Source organism: Conger conger, chromosome 5 (assembly GCF_963514075.1).
Source record: "Conger conger chromosome 5, fConCon1.1, whole genome shotgun sequence".
NCBI classification, from domain to species: domain Eukaryota; kingdom Metazoa; phylum Chordata; class Actinopteri; order Anguilliformes; family Congridae; genus Conger; species Conger conger.
The window spans coordinates 23,985,715-23,997,207 of NC_083764.1; the positions used below are offsets into that span (position 1 = coordinate 23,985,715).

The 11,493-nt window shown below is 40.9% G+C and overlaps 1 pseudogene; it reads left to right on the forward strand.

The window, feature by feature from the left end:
- Nucleotides 1-11,117, forward strand: part of LOC133128830 (heme transporter FLVCR2-like) — a 26,562-nt pseudogene extending 15,445 nt beyond the window's left edge.
- The last annotated feature ends 376 nt before the right edge of the window (nucleotides 11,118-11,493 follow it).

Here is an 11,493-nt window from a genome sequence, read left to right on the forward strand (position 1 = left end):
ACTCAATTCTATTTTGGACAGACATCTGAGATTTCTGCAGCAGTGTGCAAAAGGGATACATGCTTTTGCAAACAGTCCATACAAATTTGCCTCAAGGACCCAAATACTGAATTTTCATATCTGAATGTTCCAATTTTTTTTTTTAAAGCATTTCCACATGAATCATAGGTCTCATTGATATTCAGTTTTACATCGTAAACTGCAAACCTTTCTGAAAAAGAGTATGATTCATTTTACATGAGCTGAACTTTCTTTTCTTCCTGTACACATGGGCACTGGATGACTAAAGATTTTCAACACCGATAACTTGGACAATTACTATTACCTCAGATGCTTTAGTATGCTGTTAGGTTACATATTAAATCTGTATCATCACTTTTGTCACCTTCCACATGTTAATAAAATGGGAAGACTTTGCCCCCTGTCTCACCGTGGAATGATTGCCCCCCCCCCAACCCCATTGGTGCTGACATGGTCCTTTCATGCTGTCCCGTAGGTTCTTCATGACTGGGTACCTCCCCTTAGGGTTTGAGTTTGCGGTGGAGCTTGACATACCCGGAATCGGAGGGCACGTCTTCGGGCCTGCTGAACTGCTCAGCACAGGTAACAGTCTCCACACCCCCGCCCATCGTGAATAACGATAAGCTTCTGCACCTCTCTTGCCTTGTTTGGAGTTCACCCAGGCAGTAGTGTGGGTGCTGTTACTATCAAACTAAAAAGCTGTGAACCTCCACTACTGGTTGGTTCAGTAATTTGTAGAAGACTTGCATTTTGCATTTGGCACAAGGCTAGTTGTATAATTGATGTATACAGTAGCTTTGGAATTGCATTGAATCCTCTGATTATACTAAATGACAATCCCTAACCGTTTCCCCACTTCTCTTTCCTTGCTACCTGCTGCCGTTTCGTCTACACAGAGGTTTATGTGGATCTATGTGTTTGTGTATGTATTATCGTGGATGTGAGGGTAACCGCACGCTTGAGTAAGTAGAATGCAATCTAAAATTATGGGAATGGTAGAGTGAAATTGGCTATTTTTGCTATATACTTGAGGCATTTGGATTTGCAGTCAAAAGATTATTATGAGACAAAAGTGCAGACTGGGTTTTTATTTCATGGTATTTACATGCCAACCTGGGGCGTGTACTACGAAGTGAGATTACCAGGTTAGGGAGCTAACCTAAGCTCTAAGCCTGACTTTTCTGTGTCAGGAAGCTGACTTGCTTTGAATTGGGGTATATCGCCATAGTAACGCATGCTGCATGGCTAACCTGGTCTGGGGAAGGTTATGTTCAGGCTATCTGAAAGGGTGCGGTATTTATAGGTTTCAATCAGCTCCTTGGAAAAGCACTCCAAGTAGGCTTTTCTCCAGGAGGTTTCCGTATAGCTCAGGGGGGTTTTCGCTGGGCGGGGACTGAATTAACATACCCAGGGTTTCTTTGTGGAACCTTTGTGGGCTTAACTGCTATCACAATGGTGGTTATCAACTTGTTAAGTGAAGATGGGGTTTGTTAGCTCGTCTGTGCATGTTCTCCTAAAATTGGCGGTGTATGCAAAAACGAGCCTATAGCAGTGCAGCATGGACTGTAGGCTAGTATACTGAAGTGGCGTATTTCTCACCTGAGGAAAAAACTGAAATGGATGATTTAATGGACTGATACAAAGAACTTGGCTCCAGACAAAAAAAACAACACGATTTCTGCCAACAAAGCCAAAATTGCTAATTGTCTACATTTGTCAGTTGTAACCTTATTTAGGCTATATTGCCAGAATTGTCCCACAGCTTAATTAACTAAACATCATAGAGCTCATTAGAGTTAAACTTGATAACCTACAAGATTTTAAAAAACATTGCCTGTAGCAATCACATCAAAGTTTAATCTTAAACTCAAAATCTTAAACTCAAGAATTATGGGACTCAGGCATTTGTCTCATAACTAAGGGAAATAGATATCAATGCATACAGTTCAGGAAGCTTGCATATAGCTAGGACACTCCGTTATCTCCATTTGATTCAAATCCTGTGCTCTATTGATCTTGCTTGGTGCATTTGAGCCTGCAAGCAGGAGAATGCTGAAACTAATTTGAATCTAAAACAAATACTATATGAACCCAAGTCGGTACATTTTACTAAACTGCTTTTTTTTTTATTGAGTCCCCCCCATATGCTTTGCATCCGAGTGTTTTGGGACAATGCAAGAACCACCTGTCCAAAGATATTTGTTCTTAAATTGCTTGTATGAGCTCCTATTTATAACTTTTGCTTGGATAGGGGTAATATTTCCGAGTGGTCCCGACCTGTCCTGCGAATCATGTAAACGGCTTGTTAACCCTGCATTGCTCCAGGGGAGGATTGTTTCCTGCTTAGTCTAATCAACTGCCTGTAGCGTAGTTGTTGAGGTAAATGACTGGGACACCCAAGGTCAGTGGTTCTAATCCCGGTGTAGCCACAATAAGATCCGCACAGCCGTTGGGCCCTTGAGCAAGGCCCTTAACCCTGCATTGCTCCAGGGGAGGATTGTCTCCTGCTTAGTCTAATCAACTGTACGATGCTCTGGATAAGAGCGTCCCCCAAATGTAATGTGTAATGAATGGAACTTTTAAACTAGGCTTTACAGAACTAATATGAATTAAGAGTCAGCAACTGCTTTGCTTATTTCTCACCTGAAATGTTTTCAAATGTATTTTAGTGGACTGTTTAGGAAGAATAAGAGAAGGTCGCCATTATGCCCAAAAACCAATGAACCGCAGTCTACCAAATCATGTACCGACTACATGAGACATCCCACGTTCCTGGGAATCCCATTGGCCATCTATTCGACGGAACCCACCAACAATACCATATACATTCACTGAGCACTTTATTAGGAACATTTTTACACCTACGTATTCATGTGATATTAACAGCCAAATGTGTGGCAACAGTGCAATGCATACAATCCTGTAGATGTGGGTCAGGAGCTTTAGTTAATGTTTACATCAAACATCAGAAACATCGACCGTGGAATGATTTTTGTTTGCAGACAGGGTGGTTTGAGTATCTCAGAAACTGCTGATCTCCTGGGATTTTCACGCACAGTAGTCTCTAGATTTTGCATAGAATGGTGCAGAAAACTAAAAAATCCAGTGAGCAGCCGTTCTGCAGACAGAAATACCTTGTTAATGAGAAACGTCAAAAGAGAATGGCCGGACTGGTCAAAGCTGATAGAAAGGTGACAGTAATACGAATAACCACACATTACAACAGAGATATTCAGAAGAGCATCTTTGAACACACAATGCATCATAACTCGTAACATCATAAATGAATAAGCTACAGCAGTAGATGTCTAAAAAGTAAGTCAAATACCTAATTAAGTGCTTGGTGATACTATATTCTAATGGACATTCATTTAGGACAGTTTTCTGAAATGAGACGCATTTGTTGACTTTGTGGGAATTTGTATGAGCCCATCGTAGAAATTTTTTTTTAGAAATTGATCAGAATATGAAAAGGTTCTTGCGTGAGGCCCATTGTTTTGATGCAGGATGACTGGCCAAGGTTGGAGGGGAATATCTTTGTATATAGCCAAACAAAATCAGTCAGTACACTTGTGGATTCAATCTACTGCTGAAATCCCCCATTATATGATTAATAAAGACGAGAGCCTGTTCCAGAAACAGTCATAGCCATGATACTACAGTGTACCTCCTTCATATTTCACAGATGAGGCACGGGTGCTTTGGATCATGAGCTGTTCCTCCCTTTCTCCACATTTCTGCCATTGTATTGTTTTGGTAATTTAATTTTGTCCATCAACCTTTGTTACGAAACTCTTTCGGCTTGTCTGTAGTTTTTAGGATCTTTAGGATCACAGCTCTTGGGATTAGTCCGCCATCAGCCACAGTTGTCTTCCTTGGCCGACCTGTACTGTGTTCATTTACAGAGTTTTTTTTCTTTTCTTTTTCTCCCAAGATTTAAACTTCTGTATCTGAATTCTTCTTTCCTTTCAGACTAGTTGGCTTTCAGCCATAGTTGGTCCTCTGGGGCCATATTCACAAAACATCTTAAGGCTAAAAGTAGCTTGTGCTCTACCGTTCTTGTTCTTACTCTGTTGTGACCTATGTGCATGTACATGCTTGTGTATATCAGTTGTGTACAGTATTTGTAGTATGCGAATGTGTGTGTCTGCATGTACAGTGCATGCGTGGACTTGTATAACAACACGGTTATGCACAGTGATGGATTTCTGAGTGTATTGACTGATGTAAATGAACACTCCCACAATTATGGTTGCGCGTAGGAGGACATGGTCATTCAAAGAGCTGTGTCTGAACATCTCCGTCTCTCATCCTCAGGTGTTCGGGATCCTGTTCACCATCACTCAGGGGAAAGTGATGGACGCCTTCGGCACGCTTCCTGGAAACATCTACCTTTGCGTTTTTCTTTTAATAGGGACCATTCTTACAGGTACAACCCTCGTGCAGTCTGTAAAGGGAGTTTGCTGCCAACTCCAGTTACATAATAACTGTCATTGGAAGGTTCATTGAGTTTTTATAGGCAAGGGTATGGTCTTTGTAATCCTAGTGGAAAATTCCCCTCCCTAGTTACAAAGTACAAAGGAATCTTGTGTGGCGTTCTGCTGCCCACTAGTGGCAGTTGGAATTCAGCACATACAATAGTTTTTCACAAACAAAAAACTTCACTTCAAGTCCCAGAATGCCACAGAAGATTTCTCAAGATGATAAGAGGTGGTAAGTAGAGCTTGTTAAACACCCTTGGGTGTTTAATATGTCTAGGGTTTTTTGAACTCTGAACTTTTACTCTGTTTTCCTTCTGTTAAGTGTTTGTCTGTTGTCTGGATGTGCCACACTTTTCAAGCATGGCATTACCCATATTGATTTTAAAGGTCCCATAAGAAGACATTTGTTTTGGTACTTAAAACCACACAATCTCTATTCGGTTTTACTCCATTCTCCAGTGCCTCTCATGAGCTTTTAGTGGCTGCTTCTTTAAGGTGAGCCGTGCTGAAGTAAATGAGCATATTGTTGTGATGTCATAACACAAAAAGCTCAATTAAAATGAACATGTTTTTTATTTGGATTGTGGATTTATTTGGGGACTGCGTTTTGATACTTTCACTGTATTTTTACATCATCTTCAACTCTTTTACATTTACATTTTACATTTTAGTCATTTGTCAGACACTTTTAATCCAAAGCGATTTACAAGTGCGCAGGTTCTTCCACAAGTTAAAGCATCACATCCATAGCTAGTAAAATGCACATGAAGTGCTGTTCTAAGCAAAACATACAGTCATTGTAAGTGCATATTTTTGGGGTTAGACGAGTGATATTTTTAAATGGATTGCAGCTGCAAGTTGCTTCATTGTCACTTATCTGAATAATGTCTAACTTGGTCCATTCTCTCCCCTGTAGGGTTGATCAAGTCTGAACTCAGGAGACAAAGGGCGAACCAGTTGTCAGTGGAGCATGTAAGCATATGTGTGTGGTACTGTATATGCAATGTGGCACTACGCACACAGGGAGGTAGGGAGATTGGGAGGGGGCGCTATTGGCTGTGTGCTTTGGATGATCTGCTTGCCTGCTTTGGACGCGGGCGTCATTTTGCTGTGCTACTAAAAAAAAAAAGAAAACATTGTCACCATGCTTGCTGAGAACATGCTCTTCATCCTCCTCGGCATAGCTGTCCATAACCACTAACCTGCCATTTTTTACGCGCTGGTTTCTGTGCTTGGCTGCACAGCACGTCTCCATCTTTAAAAGAGTCGTGAAATGCCTTTAAATGTACCTCATAAGCATAGTTAGATTCTGGCTTGCTTGGCATTACTGCGCTGAAGCTTCTTTGCACATCCCCATGTAGGACTGGTCTTGGCTTGTACTACCATCACATTTGCCGAAATGTGCGGAAGATTAACTTGTTTTTTAGAGGTCAACACCTTGCAAAAACTCTGTTGGAATAAAGCTGTTCGCATCAACTGAGTGATTTTGTGATATTGCTGCAAGTTGATGATGTGCGTAGCATTCACTTTTTGCAATTTAAGCTTGCTTTGTCAGTCAAAATAGGTCATTAAAGAAAAGGAGAACAGCAACAAAACAAAAATCACCAATGGATCATTTTCTGGAATCCACCAAGACTTCTTAGGCATTTTAACAACTGGATACAAATCAAAATCATTTTCAGTTACTGCCGCAGTCATTTTCTCTTCATCCACTTCCTCTGAGATCACTTCCTGCTCTTGCACTGTGAGAAGGATCCCAATTACTCTCACCAGTCGATTACCAATCAGTACATGCTCATTCATCGCTGCCCATGCTTTTCTCTGGTAATACTGCGCAGACTTCGTCGTAGCAGCAGAAAATGGTTGCCAATTGTTGGTATTTTGAACAAAGCTGTTTTTCTTGTTTCCCATCAAGCTGCTGTCCACATGGGAGCAAAGTTTGAATGCTTACGAGGTGGTGTTTTTCTAGAATGAGGCTGTTACACCCTTAGCACACTGTACTGCTGAGTTCAACTCAGCCTCTGCAGGTGCTGGTGTTGAACTTGTTAATATGGACACGGCTTGCAGTAGTCAGTTAATGAAGTCTGTGTTGTGGGTGGAATTACCAGAGGCACAGTCAGAGGCCCTGTGCCTCCACCCATCAACACCACCACGCGTGACCTCCCCTGGTGTTGTTCCAGGAGGTGAATACCCAGTCGCCGGTGCAGGACCAAGGGGTTGTGACCCCCATGGCTAGTGCACAGCCGTGATCACTAACCTCACACATCAAACCAAATCACAGACGGGCCCAGGTACGGAACTCCACGTGTTCGATGTACATCCTCCTCTGGTTCCTCAGTCGCTGTCATGTTCAGAGTCTCTACAGCTGGGTGGTGGTCTTGGGTGGTGGGCTTGGGGGGTTACTAACATTTTCACCTGATGGCGCCTTTAAAATGATGTAGCTTAGGATCCCTACCTCGATAAAGTGTTTTTTTACTTTATGCAACACAGTATAAGACCTTAGGCCATTATGGTTCTATTTAAGACCTGTAATAATTTACAAAAATATTTATATTGTACTAATTTCAACATCCACAGCTGAGAACATGTAAATATTGTTTTCCCTTATTTGGGAACCTGTTTGTTGGCTGACAGCAGTCTTTCACCTTTACCAATAGATCTTGTCTTTTTGGGCTAACACCACTAGCTAATACATTGGTATCCAGGCCATTTCCTATCTGTTACTCCCTGTAAGGTTATATTTGTGATCATGATATAAGTTGAAGAATGTTTACCTGACGACTAGCATTTCGAATGAGATTGCCGGTTTCAGTTTAGGGTGAACATTCAGTGAGGTCTAAGTATTTGTACAGTGGTACCATTTCTGTTCTTTTGGTTCTGTACTCCTGCATATTGAATATAAGATGAAACTATGAATATGTAATGCACATTCACATCCATATCGGGTGATCCTTGTAGGAATTGCATTCCTTTTTATACATGTACCCTGATTTTAGGGGTCCAAAAGTAATTGAACAGTTGGCTTCTCAGTTGTTTCCGATTAGTCTGGTGTATTCAATTGCTTCCTTAGTGCAGGTATAAGAAAGGTTTCAGTATCTACTGTAGTTTTGATTCTCTGCTTTTGATTGCTACGCAGTCTGTTATTGGTGTATGTCAACATGAGTACCAGAGTTGTGCCAATGACAGTCAAGTAAGCCATTATGAGGCTGAGAAATAAGAAAAAAAAGTTCCTTTTAACCTCTACACTTTGTCTTGCCATCACTCTGATGCACGTTAATCTTGTCTCATCTGTCCAAAACTCTGAAGGCTCTTTCAGGTACTTGGGAAAATGGCCTGGTCTTCCTGTTTTTGCAGCTACAGTGGCTAGTAGTTTGCATCTTGCCTCTGTAGATTTGGTTGAACTCTTCTGTCTCACTGATGCTTCCACGCCTGCTGAAGAGTGTTTCCGATTTGGTGGTTGGGGGTTTTCCTTCATTATGGCAAGAATACCTTGACTATCAACTGTAGGTCTTCCTAGGCCTACTGGCCCCTTTGCAATTACTGAATTCACCTGTTCTCTTTTTTATAAATTTCCAAACCATATATTTTGGTAAGCCTATTGTTTGGCCTATGTCTCGGACAGTTTTTATTATTATTTATTTTTTCAGCATCATAATAGCTTCTTTGACTGACATTGGCGAGGTTGGTCCTCATGTTTACGAACACCAATAACCGACTGCAAAGGCAACCAGAAGCCTAGATTCAAGACTAAATACTGAAAGCTTTCTTATGCCTACATCAAGGAAGTGATTGAATACACTTCTAATCAGAATACAGACTAATCAAAAACAGCTGAGAAGCCAACTGTCCAATTACTTTCGGCCCCCAAAAACGGGGATACTATACAAAGGGATATAATTCCAACAGGGATATCCCTGGAATGCAGAGCCAAAAGATCAGAAATCGGACCACTGCCCAAGTACTTACAGACCTCACTGTTATGCATTTTGTGATGTTATTATGTTGCATTGTTACTTTACATGGGACAACGTGATCACAATAGTTTCGCAGAAGTAGGAATTGTAGAAATCTGTTCGCTAAAGTGTAATCATTATACCTAACGCAAACACATCCCATACAATAAGGCATCCTTGTACAGGCCTGTTTTATTCCTGTTGGTGCTTCTCCTTCTCTAGCGTGTGAATTCACATATTCAACTGCAGGTTTACTGAATGGTCTTGTGCATGTGGGAGGAGACCCTATATTTGAAGCATGTTGAGGATCAGTTTTGTGCCCTTTTTCTGACTACTGTCACTGTTGTTTTTGTTTGGGGAGCATGTTATTGTGCTTGTTTGTGATTTTTGTTTTTGATTGACAGGAGCTGGAGGCTGGCTTTGAGAGGGACTGGTCTTCACCTGTTATCCAGAAGGAGACCAAGCTGTAGGACAGCCTCCTGGAGCAAAGTGCAAATGGTCTCATCCCCACAACCTTGTCCCCTGCTGCTCTTCATACACACACGCACACGCACACGCACACGCACACGCACACGCACGCACATGCACACGCAAACGCACACACAAAAACAAAAACAAGAACAAGAACAAGAACAAGTGTTCAAAGGGAGGGCAGTCTGCCCTCCTTTTGCGTAATAATGGAAGATGAAGGAAAGGACTGTTTACCTAGTTTTGGTTTTAACCATATCTCCCAAAGAACGTAATCTTGAGTTTAGTACTGCAAGTACTGCATAGTTGTATTTTTAATGTAGATGGCATGAAGACATGGAATGTCCCATTTGCTCTAGTGTGGTGTCCAATTACATCTATACATTGTTAGGGTGGTCTTCATCTCTCAGGATACTGCTGCTAAAAAACGGAAAGCCGATTCAGTTCAGGTAGCCTCTCTCAGGTTTATCTGGCAGTCCTCTATCATGTATTAGAGGTCAAGGCAATTAGACAACTCTGACCACTAACATCATGCCATTCAATCCAATTGCAACCTCCCGTGGCACAGAACCCTATACAGGTAGTACACGCCTTCCTTGGATTCCTGTGTCACTCTAGAACGAGTCTGTATTCCATAGAACTAGGTGTTGGTCTGCTAATCTGCAGGTTTGCAACCATTGAGGCTCCATAACCTGGCCACCCTGTGGCTGAGAACTGCTATTTTCTATATAACTTTTAATATTTATACAGTACAAGTATAATATGATTTGAGTATAATACCAATATTTAATACACAGATTGTGTTTGTTCACACATGATCTGTGTAATTAAGTTTGTTTATTTTATCTGAATGTGTAAAGAATGTAATATGGAAATATGAACAAAATAATAGAAGGGAAAATGTTGAGACTTGTTCTTGGCCAACTTTGGAACATGTACACTCACAGAGCACTAAATATTAGGTATTTATTAGACTTACTTTCTAGACCTCTACTGCTGTAGCCTATCTACTTAGAGTTATGATGTGTTGTGTGTTCTGATTCTCTTCTGCCTACCAGTTTGAATGTGTGCTTATTTGCGTTACTGTCACCTTCCTGTCAGCTTTGACCAGTCTGGCCATTCTCTTCTGACATCTTTCATTAACAAGGCGTTTCTGTCTGCAGAACTGTTGCTCACTGGATGTCTTTAGTTTTTTGCACCATTCAGTGCAAATTCTAGAGGCTATTGTGTGTGAAAATCCAGGAGATCAGCAGTTTCTGAGATACTCAAACCACCCTGTCTGCCGCCAACAATCATTTGATGGTCAAAGTCACTTTTCCCCATTCTGATGGTTGATATGAATATTAACTGAAGCTCCTGACCCGTATCTACAGGATTGTATCCATTGCACTGTTGCCACGCAATTAGCATATTATATAATTGCACGAATAGCTAGGTGTAATGAAGTAAACATTTTCCTAATAAAGTGCTCGGTGAGTGTATATTGACCAAAACACAGCAGCCAAGTCTAATTTCAGGAACATCTGCACCATTTGGGTGTTAAGGCAGCTGATGCTGGGCATCTGCATTCATCTCATTAGGTTGAGAATCAAGAGTAAAGCACAAAATGGATGGGCTTTTCAGTGCTATCCACTGTCATTTGACAGGCTTTAAATCTCACATTGTAAATGGGTTTACAGTTGCGATGGGCCTTTAAGAACTTCAGTAAGGATAAATGGATGAAACCATCTGTACCTGCAAGATCTGTCTGATGATGGAATAATCAATTAACTATGACATGAAATTCAAAATTAGATGTTATTTTTTTTGCCTGTCTGCTTGAGATTCTGGGGATTCTTGTTTCAGCTTCACTCACTGTTTTAATTATGTTTATTTTATCAAATATTATTAAAACCTCTTGGCTAACAAGACCCCTCTTTTAACAAAGTTTAACATTTTGTTAATGAAGGAATATTTGTCCAGTTTGATGCACATTTGTGTCGATTGCTCCTTGACTTTTACAATGAAGTAATTTTAAGAGGAACTACTCAGTATTGTGCTTTATACACACACACAAAAAACAAAAAAACATTTTGGGTATATTTTTACATGACAATGAAGTTTTGTTCTAATGAACAGCAAATCAATTTCCATTTGTACAATTTATTTTGTATCTGCCATTATTCTTTAATGAAATAAAGTTTTTTAATTTCAAGGCAGCCTTGTTGCATCTCTCATTTGAAACCCCTTGTAGGTTACACCTGAATTTCAGGGTGAGATCACACAAGTGGAAAAAATGGTGGTGAATAAAAAATGAGACAATTTACTGATTGGGCACATAATGATTAATGTATTTAAGTTCTCCAATGTTTGCATCCAATACTCTTTTGTGACAGTGAGGGGGCACTATAACACTAGTCACCAGCAGACTGGGTGCCTGCTGTACAAGACAACCTCGGTAGAGTGGAAGAGTGCCCGTGCTAGAACAAGCGGCAGCACTATAATACTGCGGAGCTGGTCGGACACTCGGGAAGCCACTGGTTAAATGCGGAGTCTGCCAACCCACTTACTGTAACTCGGTCAAGGAAATA